The sequence below is a fragment of the Chiloscyllium punctatum genome, chromosome 7 (assembly GCF_047496795.1).
Source record: "Chiloscyllium punctatum isolate Juve2018m chromosome 7, sChiPun1.3, whole genome shotgun sequence".
Taxonomy (NCBI): domain Eukaryota; kingdom Metazoa; phylum Chordata; class Chondrichthyes; order Orectolobiformes; family Hemiscylliidae; genus Chiloscyllium; species Chiloscyllium punctatum.
Genome location: NC_092745.1, coordinates 123,948,286 through 123,958,802, shown reverse-complemented (window position 1 = coordinate 123,958,802; position 10,517 = coordinate 123,948,286).

Below are 10,517 nucleotides of genomic sequence, written 5' to 3'. Positions count from 1 at the left end.
GTGTGTCTGGAGTAACATGTAGGCCAGACTAGATAAGGATGGCAGTTTCATTCCCTACAGGGCAATAGTGAATCAGATGGTTTTTTTCTGACAATTGGCAATGGATTAATGGTCACCATTAGACTCCTAATTCCAGATTTTAATTGAATTTGGATACTACCATCTGCCGTGGCTGGATTCGAACCCAGATCCCCAGAACATTAGAATTAAGGTCCAAGCGATAATACCACCATGTTGTCACCTTCCTAAGGTTCATGATATTTGCCCTGGACTTGGCAAATATGGGAAAATTTGCACCACTTTGTGGTCAGGGTTTTTGAGATCCTAGTGGATGAGGTGGTGTTGAGGTGGGACATCCCCTTTCTCCCAGGACCAACAGTCGAGGCCTAGGTAAAAACAAGGACTGCAGATGCTTGAAACCAGAGTCTAGATTAGAGTGGTGCTGGAAAAGCACAGCAGGTCAGGTAGCATCTGAGGAGCAGGAAAATCGATGCTTCAGGAATGAAGGGCTTTTGCCAAAAACGTCAATTTTCCTGCTCCTCGGACGCTGCCTAACCTGCTGTGCTTTTCCAGCACCACTCTAATCTAGACAACAGTCGAGGCCATTCCCCAGACCCTGCACAGCCTGGTCTGAGGTTGCCACCTGGGTCAGTGCACTGACTGATTGATTGACTCTATCCAAAACCCCAGACTGGTATCTGAGGCTGGCCTGGGCATCCTAACCAAAGGTATCTCCCTGCACTGAGGATTGCTGATGATAACCATAAAATGTCCTGGATTTGTTTCTGTGTTAAAGGTAACACGATACAGCCGCAGTGTGAGGATGGTATCTCTGGCTGGGGAGTAGGTGCAAAAGGGCAAGGCAGGAACGCTGGGTCATTCAGGTAGTGAGTGAGTGCAATGAGAACAAGCAGACCAGCTCGAGATGGTGTCTTGACCATGAGCTGGGTGGATGTCCCTGAGTACCCCAGAGACTACAGAACATTGGCCGTTGGGGCCAGAGACTATTAGGCAAAAACTTTCAAAAGCTAACTGGGGACAGATGTTCGCAGGTAAAGGGTCGTCTGGAAAATGGGAAGCCTTCAGAAATGAGGTAACGAGTGTCCAGAGACAGCATATTCCTGTCAGGGTGAAAGGAAAGGCTGGTAGGTATAGGGAATGCTGGATGACTAAAGAAGTTGAGGTTTTGGTTAAGAAAAAGAAGGAAGCATATGTCAGGTACAGACAGGATAGATCGAGTGAATCCTTAGAAAAGTACAAAGGCAGTAGGAGTATAATTAAGGGGGCAAAAAGGGGGCAGGAGATTGCTTTAGCAAATCGGGTTAAGGAGAATCCAAAGGGATTTTATAAATACATTAAGTACAAAATGGTAACTAGGGAGAAAATATGGCCTCTCAAAAATCAGCAAGGCAGCCTATGTGTGGGGCCACAGCAGGTGGGGGCGATACTAACCAAGTATTTTGCATTAGTGTTTACTGTGGAGAAGGACATGGAAGATTATAGAATGAGGGGAAATACATGGTGACATCTTGAAAAATGTCCATATTACAGAGGAGGAGGTGCTGGATGTCTTGAAACGCATAAAAGTGGATCAATCCCCAAGACTTGATCAGGTGTACCCGAGAACTCTGTGGGAAGCTAGAGAAATGATTACTGGGCCTCTTGCTGAGATATTTGTATCATCGATACTCACAGGTGAGGTGGCAGAAGACTGGAGGTTGGCAAACGTGGTGCCACTGTTTAAGAAGGGTGGTGATGTAGTGGACAGCGAAGAAGGTTACCTCCGATTACAATGGGATCATGATCAGATGGGCCATTGGGCTGAGGAGTGGCAGATGGAGTTTAATCTAGATAAATGTGAGGTGCTGCATCTTGAAATAACAAATCAGAGGAGGGCTTATGCACTTAATGGTAAGATCCTACAGAGTGTTGCTGAACAAACTGCAGGTTCATAGCTCCTTGAAAGTGAGGTCGCAGGTAGATAGGATAGTGAAGAAGGCGTTTGGTATGCTTTCCTTTTTGGTCAGAGTAATGAGTGCAGGAGTTGGGAGGTCATGTTGCGGCTGTACAGGACATTGGTTAGGCCACTGTTGGAATATTGTGTGCAATTCTGGTCTCCTTCCTATTGGAAAGATGTTGTGAAACTTGAAAGGGTTCAGAAAAGATCTACAAGGATGTTGCCAGGGTTGGAGGATCTGAGCTATGGGGAGAGGCTGAACAGGCTGGGGCATTTTTCCCTGGAGTGATGGAGGCTGAGGGGTGACCTTATAGAGGTTTACAAAATTATGAGGGACATGGATAAGATAAATAGACAAAGTCTTTTCCATTTTCATGCAGAAGGTGGTACGTGTATAGAATGAGCTGCCAGAGGATGTGGTGGAGGCTGGTACAAATGCAACATTTAAGAGGCATTTGAATGGGTATATAAATAGGAAGGGTTTAGAGGGATATGGGCCGGGTGAACATAGAACACAGAACAATATCAGCACAGAACAGGCCCTTCGGCCCACAATGTTGTGCCGAACATTTGTCCTAGCTTAAGCACCTATCCATGTACCTATCCAATTGCCGCTTAAAGGCCACCAATGATTCTGATTCTGCCACTCCCACAGGCAGCGCATTCCATGCCCCCACCACTCTCTGGGTACAGAACCTACCCCTGACATCCCCCCTATACCTTCCACCGTTCACCTTAAATATATGTCCCCTTGTAACACTCTGTTGTACCCGGGGAAAAAGTTTCTGACTGTCTACTCTATCTATTCCCCTGATCATCTTATAAACCTCTATCAAGTCACCCCACATCCTTCGCCATTCCAATGAGAAAAGGCCTAGCACTCTGAACCTATCCTCATACGACCTATTCTCCATTCCAGGCAACATCCTGGTAAATCTCCTCTGCACCCTCTCCAAAGCTTCCACATCTTTCCTAAAATGAGGCAACCAGAACTTCACACAGTACTCCAAATGTGGCCTTGCCAAGGTCCTGTACAGCTGCAACATCACCTCACGATTCTTGAATTCAATCCCTCTGCTAATGAACGCTAATACACCATAGGCCTTCTTACAAGCTCTATCCACCTGAGTGGCAACTTTCAAAGAACTATGAATGTAGATCCTAAGATCCCTCTGCTCCTCCACCTTACTAAGAACCCTACCGTTAACCCTGTATTCCACATTCTTATTTGCTCTTCCAAAATGGACAACCTCACACTTGGCAGGGTTGAACTCCATCTGCCACTCCTCAGTCCAGCTCTGCCTCATATCTAAGTCCCTTTGCAGCCGACAACAGCCCTCCTCACTATCCATAACTCCACCAATCTTCGTATCGTCTGCAAATTTACTGACCCACCCTTCGACTCCCTCTTCCAAGTCATTAATAAAAATTACAAACAGCAGAGGACCCAAAACTGATCCCTGCAGAACTGCACTTGTAACTGGACTCCATGCTGAATATTTACCATCTACCACCATTCTCTGACTTCGACCGGTTAGCCAGTTCTCTATCCAACTGGTCAAATTTCCCACTATCCCATGCCTCCTGACTTTCCGCATAAGCCTACCATGGGGAACCTTATCAAATGCCTTACTAAAATCCATGTACACTACATCCACTGCTCTACCCTCATCCACATGCGTGGTCACCTCCTCAAAGAATTCAATAAGACTTGTAAGGCAAGACCTACCCCTCACAAATCCGTGCTGGCTGTCCCTAATCAAGCAGTGTCTTTCCAGATACTCATAAATCCTATCCCTCAGTACCCTTTCCATTACTTTGCCTACCACTGAAGGAAGACTAACTGGCCTGTAATTCCCGGGGTTATCCCTATTCCCTTTTTTGAACAGGGGCACAACATTCGCCACTCTCCAGTCCCCTGGTACCACCCCCAGGCTGCTGGCAGGTGGGACTAGATTGGGTTGGGATATCTGGTCGGCATGGATGGGTTGGACATGCTGTACAACTCTGTGACTCTGTGACCATAGCCCATGTCATTCAGGCCCCTATTAGCTTCTGCAATGGGTGGATATTTTGAATCATAGCATCAAATCCAGACCTAATTTATGATTGTTCTAGATTTCAAGTAATTTCAATCAGTCCAATGCCTCCTTTGCAGCTTAAAATACACATATATTTCAGGTCAGCATTTGCATGTTGCCTTGCAAATGAAGAATTTGTATTTAAGTCGTACCTTCCATATCACTGGGTACACTGAAAGTGCAACAAAAGCAGATGTATCAGCATGACTGGATCAGAAATGTTGACTGGATCAAAAATCTTCAGCAACACAACCCTGAAAAACCTACTCTTCCAACTTACCTCCTGCTCACCACCGCTCCTGATTCAAGCATGTCTCCCAGTTGCCTCTCTGATTCATTTGCTCCTGGGTGGCACCATTGACCAGCTGCTGAGCTGGTCTGGCCATGACTACCTAGACCAGGTAAGGGCAGCAGGTTCCTCCCCTAAAGGGCAATCCAGAAGATTTTGTCCGACAACGTTTTTATGGTCATCTTTCGACTCTTAAATCAAGACTTTCGTCGAATTCAGGTTTCACCATCTGATATGTTGGGACTCCAACACAGAACCTTACCAAGGTCTCTGGATTAATAATCTTGCAATAATGCCCCTAGGTCATTGACTTCACCACTGACACATTGTGAAAGAATATTCCCTTTGAATATGCCCTTTCAGATGCTGATGAATCGATTCATGATTGTAATATCTTTGCTTCATTTTTACAGAACATAAAGCCATGGCATGGTGGATTCTCTCAAATCTTGAGAAATAATTTTGTTTCTTTAAGTGCATAATTTAACTGGTTGACTTGAGTTGGCACTCAGTTGGCACAGGAGCTATAGAGTACCATTGGGTGGGCTGAGGTCCTTAGGTTGGCATGGGAGGGCATGAGAGACTATGGAGAGCTTAAGAAAGCACTGGATGGAATATGGAGAGTGTCTGGTGGGTGAATGTATTTGAGGAGTGAGGGCTGGGTGGACTTATTTTTGTTTTACTGCTGTTTTAAAAGCTTCAACAAATTGGCAGTCTCTGGCCTGTGTTCTCCCTCACCAATTTCTACATTTAACCTGGGGTCTTTTGGTCTGCTTCCCAGAGCAGCCTAGCATCTTGGAATGGAACTTCTGGGTCACAATCTCCCTGCTCAGCTTTCCCGAATCAACGCAAATCCATAACTCAGGGCTGCAACTACATTTCACAATGTCTATGTTTCAGAAATGTAACATTAGATTTTTAAAAATGTAAGTAAATGGAAAACATAATAAGAAACTGGTAAAAATAGACTCGCTGTAAACACAAGTCAATCAAGCCTAAGTTTATTATGTTCAAGAAGGTCACATAGTGAGGACGGTGAACAGTGAATGAGCCATTGTGGCATTTTCTGGTAGAGTTATGAGTCTATAATTGTTCCAGCAAGGGAATTAAATTATTTGTTTTGTTTCCAGATGGAAAGACAGCTGGTAAGTGAAGAGATTGGTTGGTGGATCCAAAGGTTTCGAAAGCGTTAATGGAATCATGATCGCTTGGTGGTTACAGCACCAGGGACCCCAGGTTCATTTCCACCCTTGGGCCGCAGTCTGTGTGGAGTTTGCACATTCTCTCTGTGTCTGTGCATTTACTCTGGGTGCTCTGGTTTCCTCCCACAGCCCAAAGATGTACAGGTTAGGTGGATTGGTCATGCTAAATTGTTCATAATGTCCAGCGTTGGACAGGCTAGATGAACTGATCATGGGGAATGCGAGGTTATGGGGCAGCGGTGGGTCTGGATGGGATGCCCCTTCAGAGGGTCAGCGTGGACTCATGGGCCAAATGGCCCGCTTCCACACTTTAGGGATTTTAAATACATTATTCGTTTTGGTCACAGAACCAACCAGAGTTATGTTGAAGAGTTTAAAAAATTCTTTACATTTCTGTTTGGAGCATCCCAAGGCATGCCACATCATCATAGCAATGGTCCTTGGGATTGTGGGTTTGCTTTAACTTAACTGGCCGTGTTTGTGTGTGTGTGTGTGTGTGTGTGTGTATGCATGTCTGTGTTTATGTGTGTAAATGGTGTGTCTTTGTATGTTTTTGTTTGTGTGCATGTCTATGTTTTTGTGTGTGTGCCTATGTGTGTGCATATATGTGGGTGCATATTTGTGTGTGTGTATTTGCTCACACAAGGCAGTCTGCAGGCTACATTTTACAATGTGGTTAAATATGAAATTCTACATGTCATTGCCAAAAACAGATGAACTGTATGGATGTGTGAATGTACTAAGGGATCCAGGCTGGTGTAGCAAGCAATTAGGAAGTGGTATCTTGGCCTTCATTACAAAAGGATTTGAGTTGAGAAGCCTGGATGATTACTACAGTAATACAGGACCTTGGTGAAACCGTATCTAGAACATTGTGTGCAGTTTCAAACTCATTACCTAAGAAAGGATCTACTGTGGAAAGAGTGCAGTGGATGTTCACTGGGCTGGTACCTGGGCATGCAGGACTGACCTACGAAGAGAGATTGGTTCAACTGGGCCAGTAGTCATGGAGTCATACAGTCATAGAGATGTACAGCACGGAAACAGACCTTTCTGTCCAACTTGTCCACGACGATCAGATATCCTAACCTAATCTAGTCCCATTGCCAGCAGTTGGCCCATATCACTTTAAACCCTTCCTATTCATCCACCCATCCAAATGCCTTTTAAATGCTGTAGTTATACCAGCCTCCACCAATTTCTCTGGCAGCTCATTCCATACATGCACCACCCTCTGTGTGAAAAAGTTGCCCCTTAGGTCCCTTTTATATCTTTTCCTTCTCACCCTAAACCTAAACACTCGCGTTCTGGAATCCCCCACCGCTGGGAAATGAATATCCATGCCCTTCATGATTTTATAAACCTCTACAGGGTCACCTCTCAGCCTCCGACACTCCAGGGAAGCCATCCCAGCCTGTTCAACCTCTCCTAGAAAGCACAAATCCTCCAACCCTGGCAACATCCTTGTAAATGTTTTCTGAACCCTTTCCGAGAGGAAGGAGACCAGAATTGCGCACAATATTCCAACAGTGGCCTAACCAATGTCCTGTACAGCTGCAACATGACCTCCCAACCCCTGTACTCAATGCGCTAACCAATAAAGGAAAGCATACCAAACGCCTTCTTCACTATCCTATCTACCTGCGACTCCATTTTCAAATAACTATGAACCTGCACACCAATGTCTCTGTTCAGCAACACTCTGCAGGACCTTACCATTAAGTGTATAAATCCTGCTTTGATTTGCTTTTTGAAAATGTAGCAGCTCGCGTTTTTCTAAATTAAACTCCGTTTGCCATTTCTCAGCCCATTGGCCCAACTGATGTGATGTATTGAAAATACCTAGATTGCTGTTCAGATCTTTTGCTATAAATTCTGAAGTTGTGTGATTTTTAGCATTGTCCACTCCAGTCCAACACTGGCACCTCCACAACATGGTTCTAATGAAATGTACCAAGACTGCTCTGTCACATTAAGCCATTAGCCATTCTCCCAAATCCCCTGAGATTTTCACATAAGATCTCCAGCAAAGCCACATGATACCAGTACAAAGATTATACCCGAATACTCACCCCTCAAAGTGTCCTGCTAATTATGTCTAAAATCCCGTTATAATCTGAAGTAACCTTCTTTGCTGTCCACTACACATCCAATTTTGGTGTCATCTGCAAACTTAATAACTATACCTCCTATTCACATCCAAATCACTTATATAAATGATGAAAAGTAGTGGACCCAGCACCAATCCTTGTGGTTCTCCACTGGCCACAGGCCTCCAGTCTGCAAAGCAACTCTCCACCACCACCCACTGTCTGCTACCTTCAAGCCAATTCTGTATCCAAATGGCTAGTTCTCCCTGGTGCATCTGTAGAAGTTGATAAGATCCTCATGGACATGTCGAATTTCCTGAGTCACCTGAAGAAGAGACGTTGTTGTATTGTCTTGACCTTCTCGAGGTTTATAAATTAATCAAGGACATGGATAGGTTGAATAGAAACGCTTTTTTTCCTCAGTTGAGGGAGTCCAAAACCAGTGGGCATAGGTTTAGGGTGAGAGGGGAAAGATATACAAGGGACTTAAGGGACAACTTTTTCACACAGAGAGTGCTGCGTGTCTGAAATGAGGTGGCAGAGGGAGTGGTGGAGGCTGGTACAATTATACATTTAAAAGGCATCTGGATGAGTATATGAATAGGAAGGGTTTAGAGGGATAGGGGCCACGAGTTGGACCGATGGGTTGGGTTTAATTCTGTACATCTCTTTGATCTCATTCCATACATGCTCCTCCCTCTGTGTGAATATGTTGCCCCTTGGGTCCCTTTTAAATCTTTCCTCACTTACCTTAACTCTATGCCCTCAAGTTCTGGACTCCTTTACCCTGGGAAAAAACACCTTTGCTAATCACCCTATCCATCCCGCTCATGATTTTCTAAACCTCTTCAAGGTTACCTCTCAGCCTCTGATGCTCCAAGGAAAACAGCCCCAGCATATTTAATTTCTCTCTCTAGCTCAAACCCTCCAACCCTGGCAGCATTCTTGTAAATCTTTTCTGCAGCCTTTCAAGTTTAACAATATCTTTCCTAGATCCGGGAGACCAGAGTTGAATGCAGTATCCCAAAAGCTGCCTAACCAATTTCCCCTACAGCCACAACATGACATCCCATCTCCTTTTTCAGGACAATGTCAATAATGCATGCACCATCAAGTCTCCTTACCCTCCCAGTCTCGGGGATATATTTGACCAGGAGATGAGCTAATCAACATTACAAGTTCTTCCACCTTAGTACCTACAGCACATGGACTGCAGCAGTTCAAGAAGGCATCTCACCACCATCTTGTCAAAGGCAACTAGGATCAGGCAATAGATGCTCACCCAGCCACAGCCAGGTCCTACCAATGAATATGATGAAATGTTAAAAATCACACAGCGCCAGGTTATAGTCCAACAGGTTTATTTGGAAGCACAAACGTTCAGAGTGCTGCTCCTTCCTCAGGTGGCTAGTGGGGCAGGACGATAGGACACAGAATCTATAGTAAAAGATCAAAGTGTCATACAACTGATGTGATGTATTGAACAGACCTAGATTGCTGTTCAGATCTTTTACTATTAATTCTGACGTTGTGTGATTTTAAGAGTCGTCCACCCCAGTCCAACACCAGCACCTCCACATCATGGTTACAATGAAATGGACCAAGAATGCTCTGTCACATGAAGCCATTAGCCATTTCCCCAAATCCCTTGAGACTTTCACATAAGATCTCCAGCAAAGTCCCATGATACTCGATTATACCCGAATACTCACCCCTTGAAGTGTCCTGCTGATTATGTCTAAAAGATTCAATTTGTACTCCATGCAGTTCTTAACACAGGAACCACAGACAGTTCTCACCAAGAGATCTGATGTGGTCTCTCAAAATAATTCAAATATCAAAAACATCACCAGCATAAAAAAAAACTCGACCACAGACATACAGCAATGTACTGAAGAGATTTGTTTTCAGCAACGATCTGTAATGCTTTAACCACACCTTGGAAAATGAACTTGCAACAAAGATTCAACTTTAGTTTCAGTTTGCAATCCAGCAAAGTCAAACAGGAAATTGAAACTTAGCGAGGACGTTTCAGCAGCAGGTCCTTTCATGTTCTGGAAGACCATCCCCGTCAAATAATCACACATGCACACACACACACACCCCGAAAATATTCTCACACACACACAAAGCCTGTAAATATTCACACATACATACATACACCCTATAAATATTCGTTCACGCACTTACAAACTCTGTAAGTATTCTCTCTCTCTCTCACAAACACACACACGCAAACCCTGGAAAATATTCTCACGCACATACACATACACAAAACCCTGTAAATATTCACACATAAACCCTGTAAATGTTCACAAACACGCTCATAAACTCTAAATATTCACACACACACAAACACACACACACACAAACACACACACACAAACCCTGGAAAATATTCTCACAGACACACACAATACCCTATAAACATTCCCATAGACAAACCCTGTAAATATTCATACATACACACACAAACCCTGTAAATATTCACACAGACACTCACAAACCTCTCTCTCACATGCATGCACACACACACAAACTCTGGAAAATATTCTCACACGCATACTCATATACAAAACCCTCTAAACATTCACACACACACACAAACGTGAACCCTGTGAATATTCATACACATGCAAACACTGTAAATTATCACACACACACATGCGCACAGAAGCCTTGTGAATTATCTCACACATACTGTCACAAAGCTGGTCAATTCTTTTCCTAAAAGCTGATCCTTGGCTCGAGGAGACCCTGTCCTTGATTTTTTTCAGAGGGGCAATATACTGGACCAGACTCCAATCAGTCGGGTTTGGTACAGAGATGAAAATGATTTTGAGAGGCCTTTTGTTTACATGTAAACAGATGAGACTTCAGGTCAAAGTGGTCATGTTT